The 16,189-nt window shown below is 39.6% G+C and overlaps 1 protein-coding gene across 4 annotated transcripts in view; it reads right to left on the bottom strand.

Annotated features, from left to right (window-relative positions):
- Positions 1-15,744, bottom strand: part of CBFA2T2 (CBFA2/RUNX1 partner transcriptional co-repressor 2) — a 370,144-nt gene extending 354,400 nt beyond the window's left edge. Inside the window, exon 1 of one of the 4 annotated variants that reach the window (XM_044090262.1) lies at positions 15,485-15,744. The gene's annotated coding sequence lies outside the window, so the exon portion shown is untranslated. Of the gene's footprint in view, positions 1-7,606; positions 7,756-15,141; positions 15,413-15,484 lie in introns of those variants that run through there. The other 3 variants (XM_044090269.1, XM_044090265.1, XM_044090268.1) reach the window with 3 other exon arrangements.
- Positions 15,745-16,189: the final 445 nt, after the last annotated feature.

The following is a 16,189-nucleotide window of genomic DNA, read 5'->3' as shown; positions in this document are numbered from 1 at the left end:
TGTTCATCATGCAATGACCAGAGTACTACTTCTCTATACTTCTGAGGAAGCAACAATTGCCATTTTTCACTGCTGAGTACACTAGGATATTTTTTGTACACTAGTCCATTCTGTATCTGGAGTCTGTCCCATTCTTTGGCCAAAAGTTTTGCCAGAGGATGAATATCCATGTGAAGTATATTAACTTGTTTCTTCTCTAAAGCAGCTACCACCAGCTGACCTAAGGGGTCTTCTCTTTGATCTCTCCTGAGGTCAATGTTACTCAAAGCTGGTAGCGGTGAAGCCTGCAAAGTGACCAGATTACAGTAAGCTTGGGGTATGCTTGCCTCAGACAGACCCAACTTCTGGGCCCAACATTCAGTGTGTTGATAGCTGGTTGCAATCTGACACATAGCTTTCACCCCTGGCGCTGGAATTTCCACCCATTCATCGTCGGGGTGTAAATCTCCCCGAAGTCTTCTGGACAGACCATCAGCATCTCCATTTTTGTGTCCTGGGCGGTATTTCAAACTGAAATTATAGTTGCATAGAGCTGCCATCCATCTGTGGCCAGTAGCATCTAGCTTTGCAGTGGTTTGGATGTATGTCACAGGACTGTTGTCAGTCTGCACTTCAAATTCAGCCCCATAGAGATAGTCGTGCAGCTTGTCCCCTACCGCCCACTTTAAGGCAAGGAATTCCAACTTGTGTGCAGGGTAGTTTCTTTCTGTACGGGATAAACACCGACTGATAAAAGCCACAGATCTCAGCTTCTTGTCATACTCCTGGTAAAGGACTCCTCCTAAGCCATCCCTGCAAGCATCCACATGTAAAGTGTATGGCTTTGTTGAGTCAGCATATGCCAGCACAGGGGCATGTGTGAGGCAATACTTAAGCTGTTCAAATGACTCTTCACACTCAGGAGCCCACGACTCTCAATGAGTTCTTTAGAACCTCTCGGTCTCTTAGGCTTTTTCACAAGGATATCTTCATCTGTTTCATCTGTTTTCTCATCATTTCGGAGCAAATGGATGAGGGGTCTTGCTATCTTTGCAAATCTTTCCACAAACCTTCTACAGTAACTGCAGAACCCCAGGAAAGATTGCAGCTCTGTGATAGTTTTGGGTCTGGGCCAAGATGTCACCGCTTCAACTTTGCTGGGATCTGTGGATATTCCAATTGCAGACACTACACGTCCCACATAGGTCACTGAAGGTTGGAAGAACTGACCTAATGACAACTTCAGGCCTTCCTTCTCAATCCTGTCCAATACCTTCATCAGTCTTTCTTCGTGCTCCTCTAGGGTCCTCCCAAAGACAATGATGTCATCCAGGTAGACTAAGACTTCCAGGAGATGTAGGTCTCCAACTGTTCTTTCCATGATTTTCTGGAAAGTTGCCAGTGCATTTGATAAACCTTGAAGTAAGCAATTAAACTCAAAAAATCCCAAAGGGGTGATGAACGCACTCCTGTCTTTATCTTCTGGGTGCATAGGGATTTAATAGTATCCATTCCTTAAGTCTACCACACTGAACCACTTACTGCCCAGCAGGCAATTTAGAGCATCTTCAATCCTGGGAGTTGTGTACTGGTCTGGAATGGTAGGCTGATTCAGAGTACAATAGTCAACACACATGCGAATTGACCCTTTCTTTTTCCTGACAATGACAATGGGAGAGGTATATGGACTTCTTGACTCTCAAATTATCCCTGCGGCTTTTAGTTCTTCCAAATGTTTTCTTAAGTCCTCCAGGTCTCCTGGGGCTACTCTTCTGGAACATTCCCTGAAGGGCCGGTCCTCTTTTACTCTTATTCGGTGTTCTGCACGTTTTGCTCAGCCCACATCTAGTTCACTAGTAGAAAAACAATTTTTCTTTTTCATTAGTAGCTGTTTAACTCTGGTAACCACTCCGGGGGCAAGAGACCACCTCCTATCTCAATATCTTCCAGCTTCAACTCGTTGGCTCTGCTCTCATTCCTTGTCAACACAGAAACAGGTAAGGGAGTGGCAGCATAAACATTTCCCAAACGCACTTGTGAATGCAAAACAATGGGAGTACTTCCTTTATTTTTCAACCCCACAGGCAAAGTGTCATAAGGATGCTTTAACCTGTCTGCAGGCCAAACTTCTGGGACTAGTTACAGCCCCGGTGGCAAGTCACTTTCTGGATCCGTTTCCATCATGAGATGAGAGGAAACCATTTGTCTACACATCCTCACTTTGGCTCTCAAGCAGGTGACCTGACCAGTATGAATTATATGCTCTTTCCCAGACAGGGTCCACACATGACCAATTTCATCTTTCTTACTATCCTTCTCCCTTTGAAGGGCACAGAAAGCTGGTCTCAGGAGAGGATGTAGTATTGGGTGTTCCTGGATCAACTAAGGCATTAGCATTCTTCTGATGAGGTCAGTATTTGTCCCCACTAAAATAGATGCTGAATCCTTTCCTTTTGGCCTGGGGCACACAACAGCGAGTGTTTCAAAAACATCTGTTGACCCAACAGCTGAAATGGAAAATTCTAACTTGAGTGAGACATAACCATCATAAGGGAACTTCGTGTCACTTATCCTCCAGATCTCCAAATCTTCTAACTTTTCAAGTGGCAAATGCTTTAAGTATTTTTGGTAGATGTCTCTGTAAAGAATGGTGATTTCTGCACCAGTATCCAACAGTGCTTTACTATACACTCCTATTTTTACTGACACAACAGGGGACGGCCCCAGTAGGCCCTCAGGTATTTTTTGTTTCTGGTGTTGTTCGGCTGTACAGCAGTCAGCATGTGGCTGAGGTACAACCAGCTGACCTCGCCATTTTAACGGATAAGACATTTGCTTAGTAATGCTTTGCGGTCTTAGATGCTGAGATTTTGGCTGACATGGCTTTCCAATTCAGTTGTTCACCTCAGATGAGCTAGAAGTGTGTATAGTAGGTAGTTTCTCTCCCCTTTTACAAGGTTTAGTGTGGAAAGGAGATCCAAGATGCTGTCTCTTGATTTTAGATTTTATGGAGCTCTTTGTAACTGGGCACTCAGCTGGCTCCTTCACTGAGGCCCTTTGAAGTTTCCCTGCATTGCACTAGCCAATAATAGTTTGTTCACTATTTTCAAGTTCTCTGCATTAGGACACTGTTGCTTTATATGTCCTGTATCTCCACAGTGAAAACAAAATCCAGTAGGAACTCTTGAGCATTGGCCGATTTGGTTCTTCCCTGAGTCCTCTCGTGGAGGTTCTATCTGATGTATTCCTCCCTTCAGCTAAAGTTACCATGGCTTTCTGCAATTCTGCAACTGTCTCAAGTGACATGAGCTATGGCGTCGGTCAGGGAAGACACCTGAATCTGCCACTGTGACACCTCTACGTTGCAGACACTCTGGGCCACGACTCCTGTTTGAGTAGTGAGCACGGCTATAGGCTCCTGCTGGTGTTCACTCACTGTTTTAGTTGCTGTTGAACACTGAGATTTGGCTTCCAACAGGGCTTCCTCTTCCCTCACCTCTTTTATCAACTGAGAATAAGTTAGAGCCTCTTCCCTATTTCTCATCCTCATGTTCCACACAATGGGGTCCATAGCTTGAGCTCCCTGTAAAATTTGTCCAATCCATACTTGGTCAGCTACTTTCGGATCCACCCCCTTCTTTAGGATGATCTGGTGGAGCATTTTATTAAATTGCTTAATGTAATCAGATAGTTTCTCACCAAGTTCTTGGTATGCATGTTCAAACTGATACAGTAGGTCAGCAGCCCTCTCAGTCCTTCCAAACACATCCTACAGTACTCCTAAATAGTCCTTGGTCATGCAATCTTGCTTACCCATCCTTAGGTTGCGTATGGTATCCACAGCTTATCCCTTTAGACTTTCAGCTATCCGCTGCTTCTTCTGAGATTCTGGGATATCCCACTCCTCTAGGGCTTGTGAGGCCTGATCCATCCAGGATTCAAAATCTTCCTGTCCCTGAGGTGTGGGTTGTTTGCCAGCAAAGAAACACAATTTGCAGTAGCCAAATCCAGTGAATGGATGTGTAGGCTTTAAACATTTTTCTACAATACTTCCCAAAGCATTCAAAACTTCAGGCCCTACAGTATTTATGGGCAGTGAAACTGCAGCTTCTGGGTTGATGTTTCTGCTGGATTTGCTTTCCACATGTACAAGGGAATAGAGTGGAGTCCAAGGCAGTACAGGCAATCCCGGATGAGTCCCCAAATGTAGCGCACCCGCAGGTGTATCTGAAGAGATATGGGTTCCTCCTACCTGACTCTGGTGACACCCCTATAGGCCCAACACACCAAGGTGGCAAGCGGGACAGATTTTATTCTAGGTGACACATCTAGTTTAAAAAGGCAATAGCACAACCATAAACAAATTATTTCAACAGTGCACCAGTTAGCAATAAAGCAAGGTAAGATATGCATGCAATAAAAACATAAATTCACCCTCTTCCCCAGAACTCAACAGAAGAAAGTCTTGACATTCAAACATGTACAAAGAAGGTGATATCAATGAGCAGTAAAGCTTTATAATGCAACAATGCAAACATGGGAAAAAATGCAGTGTCATTAAGCAATAAAAGAGTCATAATACAACAATACAGATATGAGAAAATGCAATGTCATTGAGCAGCAACATTCTTGAAGACAGCAGTACTAACACAAGCAAAATCCAACGTCATTGAACAATGAGGATTTATAATGCAACAATACATATATGAGAAAATGCAATGTCATTGAGCAGTAAAGGTTTTTTAAGGCAGCAGTACTAACATGGCAAAATGCATTATCACTGAACAATAAAGATTTATAGTGACACAATATAAATATGAGAGAATGCAATGTCATTCAGCAGTACTAACACCCTCTACCCCCTTGATCAATTCTAAACAGACCCAACTATGAAACACTATTCTACTCTGTTCACTGGCCAGTGACTATTTACAGTCTTGCTGTCAGCACGATGGGGCCCAAGTTGGAGCTCATATGGATCCCAGTTATTTGTAATGCACAAAGCATTGGAGGGACCACAATCTTATAAAAATAAAAAATGACGGCCAGAGCCTCTCACCACTCCACCGACAATATCCTAGTGACCAGGCACCATAGTTCCTCTGATGAGAAAAGTAGAAAATCACCTACCAGAACTCTGGTAATCATCTATGGCTTCTTGGTACTAGGCCCAAGGGAACTCCTTTTCTTGATGAATCATAGCAGGCATGGAGCTACTGGTTTCAGACTTCTCTCCTGATTCCACAAAATACCATCATCCAGGATTTCAAACAGAGACAGACACAATCTGCTACTTTACTTCCCTGTTCCAAAGCACAAGAAAAGAAAATCCAGTCATACTGCAAGGCCCTTTTCCCTTCAGTCTTCCCTCCTTCAGTTAGTGTTCCAGTCTCCTCTTTCACTTTCGAAATTGTCTTTTTGTTAGTCTTTTCGGCTTTTCCCGGTTAGGGGTCACCACAGCGGAACTCCGGTCTGCTAATGATTGGCAGTAGATTTTTTTTTATGGTGCCGAGTTGCCAACCTGACGCCCAACCTTCAGCGAAGGCACGCCCATACACGCATGTCTTTCAGAGGCCACTCGACCGCGGGGAGGACATGCAGACTCCATGCAGAAGGCACTCCAGCCGAGAATCAAACAGGAAAATCTCTTGCTGTGAGGCAACAACGCTATCACTGTACCACCTGGCTTTTTATATTCCTGAAAAGGAGCACCACCTTGTAGTGTAATAGGAAACTACAGTCTATTACTTCTACACGAAATACAGTAGGAGCTACATAACAAAAAAATGCAGTGTTTTTCTGATACATTGATTTCTCCCATTTTTACATGATCATATTCTCAATACGATGTCACAAAAGGTACTGGTCCCTGCTTTGAATGAGAACTTTTCAAATGCCACTATTTTGTTTTCAGGCCTGATTTACCTGAAATGATGAACTATTTTTAGTGGTATGTCTTAGTTTCAGACTGGATTTACTTCTTCACACAACTTTCTGAACTCCCCCCCCCCCCCCCCCCCATCACACATGATTTTCAAAGCTGTCTAGTTACACACAAAACCACACTTTACAACCAACATACCAGTGGTATGAAAAATTTAAAGAAAGAGGACACAAATCTTACAGTGTCCTTTCTCAGAAGCAAAGATTAATGGCATTGTGTGATATTTACAATACAGTTCACTAACGCTCTACAGATTTTACACTGTCTCTTTTATAATGTGTTTATATCATCACATAATTTTTGCCACTCTTTTTTTTAAAACATGTTTCTGAGTAGCATCCCACATTTTTACTGGAAGAGAAAAAGTATGCTATTTGGTATTCGAATCCTATACTAATTACATGTCCAAATTTTTGGCTGGATGTACTTACTTTTCAATGGCCTTTGTAAATATTTTCAATATCTGCAGCTTGGAAGGCACTTCTGCATGCAGCAATGAGGCACTAAGTGACCAAAAATAGTTCTTTCAGAAATAATAGTTCCTTAGTTACATTCTGGTGTCAGTACAGTATAACTTTATATTGTATCTTATGTCACATTATATATCGCACTCCTTTTACAACATTTGGCAATGAAGCACAGCATCCTGTACACCAGTTTAAATGGGGGGATGTTAGGCTTCTGTTTCAGTAGTTCCCACTTCTATGATGTCAAAATAGGACATTGCAGCTCCAATAAAATAACAGGGGCCTGTCATTGTGTTACTCTGAACGTCACGAGGCTCATTCAGTCAATGGAAGAGTGAGCGAATCACTATGAATGGAATGGAAATTCATTATGAGCTCATGACAACCTTGAAGCATTGGCCATTTAAAAAGCACATTATGCAGACTATGGATCATGGCCCACCCAGGTGGCACATCCTGCAATAAAAAGGGCATTTCCATTCAGGCATGCAGTTACAGAACTGCCAATTTATTTGCAGAATTTCAACAGGAAGTGCTAAATAAGCCATTTCAGTCTGAGACCTAGGCTACAATCAACTGTGCACCTAACTTGCACACTTTCATCCATAACACAACATAAAGCCAAAGATGTTCACTCTAAATGCATCAAGTTAACAACTTAAAATATAAGGTATTCAAATTAATTCACATGTTCTTGGATTGCTGTGTTCCTTTCTGATGTGCAGTGCAGGACATTAATAAGAGTTAAAATATACACCAAGTCTTGTAAAAGGCAAAATTCACACAGACACAGAAATGCACACAGAGTTACTAAGGTGAAATTTTTAGTAATGGTCTCCATTTATATGGAGAACATGGTCATAGATGTTAATAGCAGCCTATGATGTAAGCAACCAACTCCTGTTTTAAATATAGTCTAAAAAGGTAGCAGAAGAAATAAGATGCAACTTTGTTACTGTGTTTACTATGTTCTTAATTTCAGTGAGTCTGTTGGGGTGGGGTTAAAAGAGAGGGGTTTTGAACACAACACAGTTTTATACAGAAATCCATCAACATCTATAATACTGACAGATTTTTTCCCAGAAAGCACAGCTGAAAAATGGTTTAAAACTGCTGAGACACCAAACCTGACTGATTCTGAGCAGTACAGAAAATGCTGCATGCAGAACACGATAAAATGAGTGCGTCTATTATTCAGACATTAGTTCCCACCTACCTCATAATGGTGTCCATCTGCAGCACAGCTGTTTCATGTCCCATTACATCTGTTTGAAACCACTTTTTTTTTTTTTGTTACGCCGTAAACCAGGGAAACTATGAACTCAAACTATACTGTGTATAGGTAAAACAAATTCCTTAGAGTGACTGCAGAGCTTCAAGTACAAAAACAGGAGGGCAAAGTGAACAGTATGCGGTCTACATCCAAACAAAGGCATGTCACAACGTGTAATATATAGTACCGTTCCTACTTACACGCTGAAAAATCAGTTCCTTTTCACCTCATGAGACAGAGCTCCATTCCTATATCAACTGTCTGCATAGCTTTCTTTTGTCAGTCTCCCAAACACAAAACAATTGTGCTCAAAAATGTGGAGCAGTAAGTAAAATAAACAGCTGGTAAAGACTTTAACTAAGATGATGACAGTTTAGCCAAAATGTGTAGTTTTACATAATGATTCACTATTATTAACCTTTACTTTTTGCTTAAAACTGCAAACAATAATGTGTGAAAACCCCTTTCATTATGGAAACATTTTCAAGAAGCAAAATGAGGTATGTTACAGAGGTATGCCTGCCTGTTTCAGTAGCAATTAGCTGAACGACAAATACAACTCGATCACTGTAGTGACACAAGCCACAAAATAAACTATGCTGAGTTCTAGCCCTGAAGGATAAAAGACATACTGCTCCATGGCAAACTTCACTTGGACGTAACTGCTCTAGCAAATCCAGTAATAGAATCTTTTAGAACAGACTTTGTTATGCATACATGGGAATGTTAAGTACAGGCAGTTGTAATAACGTGTTGTATTACTTGTATAGTAAAATACAATTTGATAACTGGTTTAGGTGCACTAAGTTAGCCCCAAATACTTTCATAAGCAACCATTGATAAGTGCAGTACAACCTCAGAAGTCAAAAGACTAAATGATATAGCTATATATAAAAATAACACAATTGCAAGGCAGCAGACACTCAAACCAGTATTAATACCAATCAACAAATGTGTCTATGTGTATTTAGGTGTTTTTGTGTGTGTCTGCCTTGCATCACATCAGCCCTCTCTGTGTCATAGAGGTTTCAAGATCACTGTTTTAAAAAGTCTGAGAAGCATTAATCAGAATACATGTTGTCAGTAACTGGTAACATTCTGTGGAGATGTGCACTAAAAGTAAGGATGTGTGAAAATCCATAGCAAGCATCACATGTAGGTAGGCATGGTAGGTGAAAAGAAGGCAATGTTGTGTAAGTATTTTTATCATTAAATCTGAAGTCTGAGTAATTAGGCCAGCCTGACAGTGCCTTATGCTAGTACACTATAAGGTACATCACAGTAGATGAAGTACATAACCACATATCCTTTACAGGCAGAACTAAGGGACAAAGATAATCTTCCTGATCCTGAAGATAAAGGCATACTGCTCTGTCATCAAACAAAGACATCAAAGCCATGTTTCTGGCCACAGTAGAAGAGCAGGTAAGTAACTGTTGGGAGTGCCAGGAGTGGGGGTGGTATTGCAGGCAGATATATCACATTCTTCTACATCTGTTTGGGCCAATGACACAGCATGCAAAATAAATGAGATATGCTCTACTGTGGTGAAGTAGCATATTAACATCTAGCACATTAATTATGATGGATACTGCAATTCTGGATGCAGTCAAAATACAGCTGTTTGCATGACTTACAAATCACAGTTTAAATCTCCAACTGCTATGGTACAAACATGAAGAGTTCCTTGGCTTCACACTATTGTACAGTGGTTGCAGTGCACTGTGGTAGGTGTGGCCACATGATGAGTTATCATATGTGTGCAGTGAGACACTGGGTAACACTTCTTGATTACAGTGCCTAGGAATGCCAGCTCAACCCCCCCCCCCCCCCCAGCTGCTCTACATTGAGGAGAAGCAGTGGACAGATACACAGTTTTGGCCATCAATGTTTGTGTAGAACCAGAATACATGCAACGTGCTAGAATTAGCTGGTGAGTAGCAAACATGGCACACCTGCTTTGATGTGGCAGTCTGCAGGTAGTTGTAATACTGCCTATTGCAGGTTGAGTAAAGGTTCTGTTATCTTCTGTTGTCAAGTGGTGCAAAGCTACCAAACAAAGTCTACCTATTTAAATTGGCACTCATCTCTCTTACGTCTTTTTAGCATGCATACAATAATGTTACACTAGTAAGATGTTATGAAGTGCATGGAACTGGCATACCCCTCAACCTATTGGAGCAATAAATCTGGACAAAGTATATAATAATGTGGGGACAAAGGCCCAAGAATAGCGACACATTTTAAATATTGATCCGATTAATTTATAAAGTTGCTAGAACAACAGGATTTGTGTTGGCATGCATTTATACAGCAACTTCAATCCTCAGTGATTTGCCAAAAAACAACATAAATTTTATGAGGAACAGACCAAAAATATGCAACATTCTGGAAAAAATCTGTACAGTTGAGAGTTGTGGAAATGGTAACTTAAAAATAACAGCAAGACCTTAATAGTTAACAAGTAAGCAAACGACGTTTTATAAACAACGGCTCTACAATACACATTCTGGCAATGGTAATCTGTCATAAGACATTATATAGTCATAGGTTCAATTCCATTTAGAACAAAAAAGAAAAATGACTGTAATATCTCTTAAAAGCTAAACTATAAAACACTATCATTAGTACATCCACACTCAAAGTACAACAGGATAGAGTGATAAATCCATAATGTACTGTGCTTATAAAGGAAGAAAATATACCCCAGTTTGCCAGTTCAAACTCAAATGTCTAGTAAAGGAGTAATATATAATTATAATTAAAATGACAATAACACAACTATACTTGAATAAAAACAAGACAAACACACCTTCTTATGATTTCAGAATACTAAAAGGTAGAGAGATTGTTATATTTTATGCCACAATCAGTCCTATTCCATGCACAGTCAGTCCTCAGGGATTATTTCTACATTCTTTTAACATAAAACCTTCTACAATTCAAAACAGCCATTGGTTAGAACAGTAGAAAGGGTAAAACCTTCATTTAGTGGGAATGCAACTGCACACAGGATGGGACAAAAAGACCAGATGACTTTTGAAAATTGACATTTTGATTAAATGAACAGATGAGATCTCTATGGATGTGGGCATAATAAAAATGCCCAACGAATGTGTCTATATCACTTAATCGAACTCGCTAATCACTGAAAACCTATTCATTGACCTCTTTTTGTCAAAGTCACAAATCAGCGAACAGACTTTTCATTGAAACTTTCCCCAGAGATAACCAACAGTAGGCCAACCTAGCGACTGTCAAAAAAAAAAAAAAACACAAAGTTTAAAACCTACCCAGGTTGGGGGGGGGGGTTATGCCCCAACTCAACTAAACATACCAACTCTGAGATTGCACTACACTGGGGAAAAGGGCAAATTCCAGATGGTGGCCTACCATTGGTTATCCCTGGGAAAGGTTTTGATGAAAAGTTTGTTCGCTGATTTGTGACTTCGACAAAAAGGGGCCAATGAATAGGTGTCGGACGATTAGCGAGTTTGACTAACTGAAGTAGACTCCCAAGGAACATCTTCACCTTGTATGTGACAAATGTGAAATCCTTTGTGAAAGAAAATAGTGCCATGGGAAAAAAACACAGCTTTCTTCATGACACCGTTTGACAGCTGGATAAAATTTACAAAGTGATTAGACCTGAAACTAGAAACTTAGAATATAGTGAAATGAAAAGTATTACTGTTTATTCTTTGCAGATGCTGATGAATTTATGCTTCATGTCAATGCAAAAACCTGTCTTCTCCAGCACTACAGCAGGTTTTCAAAAGCTAAAATGAGATGCTATACTGCAATGTTTTTTTATATTGACAAAGTATACTGTCTAGAAAAGTAGTTAAGCGCATTCCAGGATGATGAGATGTACATTCTGGAAAATGCAATTCTAAAAATCCTAGCTACACCACTGGTAACAAAAATGAACATCAGAAGGAGGGAATAACAAGAGTGTTATCAGTAGTAATAGAGGTCTTCATGTGATACCGCCACTAGTTACTGCAGCAAAGGCAATGCCACAAAATTCACACACCAGTCAGTGGCACAAATGTAGGGTACTTCTATGTAATCCTTTTTACTGCATCCGTCATGACTATGTCCAAATCTATGTGCACTACCAGTACCCCTGATAGAAGCAGAAGGAGGAATTGTATCTAGAAATCTGTATGACCACCTGATGCAAAGGTTCAAGAGCTCTATAGCAATTCTCTTTCACCAACTGTTCTAACGTTGACAAATAAACCCTGATGGAGGTCAGTGATATCCCCCCATATTGCTGGAAGGGGCAAAATATTCCAAATGTCTGAAGGTCATAAGATCATAACTCCATGTGCCCTGTATTCATGCCTTCAGTCCTCTCTACTACTGCCCCCTTTACAGAACAGGGACTGGGTTGGCCTATCTCACTGCCATGCTTTAGTGTGGGTGGTCCAAATCAGACATTTAATAGCTGGTCAGCTGCTTGAGAAGCCAGATGGACAGGGCAAGGTTCAAGTAACTGAGAACATAATACATCCCAAATAAAGTAGTAGCGAAATGACAACCTAATGAGTAACTACAAAAGCTATCTAGCATAAATAAATGGTAATGAGGAAAGCCAATTGTCCTCAGGCCAGCACGTCAGTCAGTCTCTCAGTGAATTCATTTTTTGCTTTTATTGTACAGACGTTACTGCACAAAGGAATCCATGAATCTTATCGTCTAACTGGTCAACTGACTGCACTACATCCACAAAAGGTACTAGTTAGCCACAAAGAAAACCAGCTTAATCAACACAACTGTTAAAAAACAGAAGCACTGTATAATATCTGTACTTACATAAAATGAAAACATCTTTCTTATTTTTTTCTTATTTCTTCATAAAAAAAACATTAAAAATAAATCAGAGAACACTGTGCTCAGAAATGTACTCGAAACAGAATTCTCGTTTTTGGCACTTTTAGTCTTTTACCTGTCTAATGTTTCACCATTATTTTTTTCCACTCACTTTTTTATTTTCTTAAGTGACTATTTTCAAAACTGAGTGAATGTTTCATCACACATTCCAAAAGAATTTGAAATTTTAACTTTTCAGTAATGGAGAGAAAGCGTAATCACAGAGTCACAGTGATTACAGCCTCCATGTTCGCAGAAACAGGACTGTGATAGCCACTGGTTAAAGAAACCTGTAGATTTTGGCATATTATTTAAGCAGGTCTGGCAAAAATTACATCTTTATACCACTAAAAATAAATAAATGTGCTTGCAAGAGCTATAGTAGCAAAATCTCTGCATTAGATGAGTGCACGGGCACACACACACACACACACACACACACACACACACACGCGCGCACACACACACACACACACACACACACACACACACACACACACGTACACCTTAGCCGAATAGTGTACTAAAGTGAATTTTAAATAATGCAGACATATAAATGCATACTTATTATTTTCTACGGTATAATAAATCAGTAATAAAACAAATGTTATGCATAGCTGTCCTAGGGCAAATAATAATCCTAAATCCATAAAGAACTGACTAAGTAATAACCTCTCTGATAATCAGCCAACGAATGGCACCCTTCTTTAATTAAGAAATCCACATTATCACATGCAGCAAATACAACCCACAGTCTGTAACGGAATGCATCCCACCATCCTTCTTAGGTAGGCATAAAAGCACCCTGAATCATGAGTACTCTGTTGGCGAACTCACTTACTTGTCAAATAATGAAACTGTAGTACATGGATTATTTTCAAGGCTAACCCAGGCTAATAAGCAACATTCAAATAAAGCCAAAGCACAGGTACCACAGCAGCAAAAGTAATCCAGACCTTACTTGGGTTTCTGTTTATTAAAATACACATAATGCTTTCCAGACAGCAACTAAAATTTAATTAAGAAGTAACACTGGAACCACAACAAATACAACAGCTTACTGAAGTGCAGCATTTATATCTCCTGCTCTTTTGCAGAAATTAAAACAGCATCACATAGTTCAAGTCGTTTTAAAAAAACAGCAATTCATTAACTTTCTGTCAACATGCAACTTTAAACTTGGTTTATAGAGGTTTTTCTGTTTAAATCATATATCATTTTATCATCTAATTAAATGTTGTTACTTTCATTTAACATTTATAACACAAAACTAGTCAATAAAATAAACCAGTTAAAACCACTAAAGCATTCCATGTTTTGGTCATTGATGGGGAATCTTCACATTTATCACTTTCACCATGAGTAGCATATGGGATTTACTTGCATTTACTCAATTCTGTTTAGAGTTCACCACTTGCTGATAATCAGAAGAGGACTTATTTAAGCATAACCTTCTTTCCCGTGGTTTATCATTCAAGTACCGCAATCTGCTACGTGGGTAAATCCCATTAAGGTCAATAAAGTATTCCATTACATCATCACCGGTGTACTCGTTATCGGAAACTGTTAATTTTGCTCCCAGGCTTTTACTAACTAACCCATTAGAATCCACACATGTGAGATGATGCAATGCATTTGAGTCTACTGTGATGTACAAAAAAAACAAACAAACACGACCACGGATCTGAATTCCACATTCACCAATAGTTTTCTCAGTGACTCAAAAACTGCACCTCTCAGTAAGGAGAAAAAAAAATAAGGCAAAATCATGTCTCAGCATAGATACACAGTTACAGAATGAGCTAAAAAACACATAAACTAAATTAATCTCACAAGATTTGATGTTTTGGATGCCATTTCTCTTGTCTTCACAATTCTGTACAATGTGCTGGTCTACACCAGACAAAAACAATAATCACTAGCCTTAAATATGGTTGCTGGAAACATGAGATAAATCTATAACATGCACTCCTGTGGCTTCTGAAATATTTCCCTCAGTAACCATTTATCACTCACAGTTCAACATTATTTGCAATGAACATACATTCTAATGATGTGGCTTACTTTAAAATGATAGTAAAAAAAAGAATGTCACACTTTGGTTTTGTGACTAGGGTCTCATCACTCAATGACGTAACAGCTTCGATTCTTTCAGCTTTTTGTAAGGCTCTTACAGAACGAACATCAATTAAGCATTTGCAACATATATGCTCTACATTTTACCGTTATCAGCCTACATGTTTACATTTCAAGCAGTAGAGCCATAAATACACAGCAACTAAATAGTGCAATCTGTACAGCAACACCACCAGGTGGGAACACTCAAACACTGCTGTATTTCATATCATGCTAGTAAAGTTGTTCTCTGGGGTATCATAGCTTTTTCACATAGAAGGTAGCATTTCCTGGGTCAGGGGACATTAGCAATTATCATTAGTCATACTGGTTAGAAACTGCACAATTGTATAATGCCTCTACTTCAGTGACTACCACACTGCTCATATTTACTTACCAAATCTTTGAAAAAAAACTACATCTAATGTCAAGCACGGAATTATCCAAGCAAATATGCACCACTTATCAGACTTTGAATACATTACCTGCAGTTTAAAAGCCATGAAACGTGGAAGCTGCAATATATCCTAATATGTCTGTAAACACCCCATGAAGAAGCATGTAAGGACTTTATTAATTTTAGCTTAGACTGCATAGGGCATCATACACATCTGTACTGCATTCCATGTTCTACAGCTAAAATGATTTTCTCAGTGAAGGTTCACAGATGTGGCAAAGAATAAGCGACAGATATACTGCTTCCATGATTATCCAACCACCTATATCTCAAATGCAGTTGTTTTAATGTCAGATTTTCCACACTGCACATCTGATAGAAGAAATCCATTATTTTCAACCATGAGCTCGTATAAAAGACAAAACACTTACGTATATGGCAGCAATAACTGAAGCCTTCTCAAATGATTACAAACTGCCTTTATCCTTTCAGTCTCACAGCTTTTTCTGTTCTTCCTTCCTCTCGTTAGCTGGATGTGTGTCAACACTCACAGCTGTGCTCTTTCACTGACTGAAACAAACTGTCTTATTCCCAAGGAAACACAGATGGATCCCAGATGGAGAAGTCCTGGCCAAACAGTCACATTTCCTATCGCTGTCTCCAGATATCAGACTGGTTACTATGGGCGCCCAGCCAGTTGATGTCACTAAGGTTCCACCTTCCAGTTTTTCTCATCCAATCTGTCTCTAACATGCTTAGTTTGGTTGAGCCTTCTAATGAAAGCTTCTAAGCTGTAACACAAAGACTGACAGCTATTTTGCTTTTAAGGACCAATCATGTTCATATGTATCCCCCACCCCCACCCCCACCCTTCTAAGCAGCCTACCATCTCAAAGCATAAACAGTCATGTCACTTTTCTGTGCTGCTGAGAGGAAAAGGGATCAGCAGAGGCAGGCATCATGTTTTGTTCACCTCTTTTCTCTCCCAGTAACAATTACTTAAATGCTTCACACTCTGCATACTAAACCATTAACAATAAGGTTTTTGATGAAATGATAACCTAGAAAGTATCTAGGTTTTTTTGAAAATATAAAATCTGAGTCTTCTCATCTGAATCATAGTCACAAAAAATGTT

This window comes from Protopterus annectens, chromosome 12.part0 (assembly GCF_019279795.1).
Source record: "Protopterus annectens isolate FY-2018-M chromosome 12.part0, PAN1.0, whole genome shotgun sequence".
NCBI lineage: Eukaryota > Metazoa > Chordata > Ceratodontiformes > Protopteridae > Protopterus > Protopterus annectens.
This window is presented reverse-complemented; position numbering and strand designations above follow the sequence as displayed.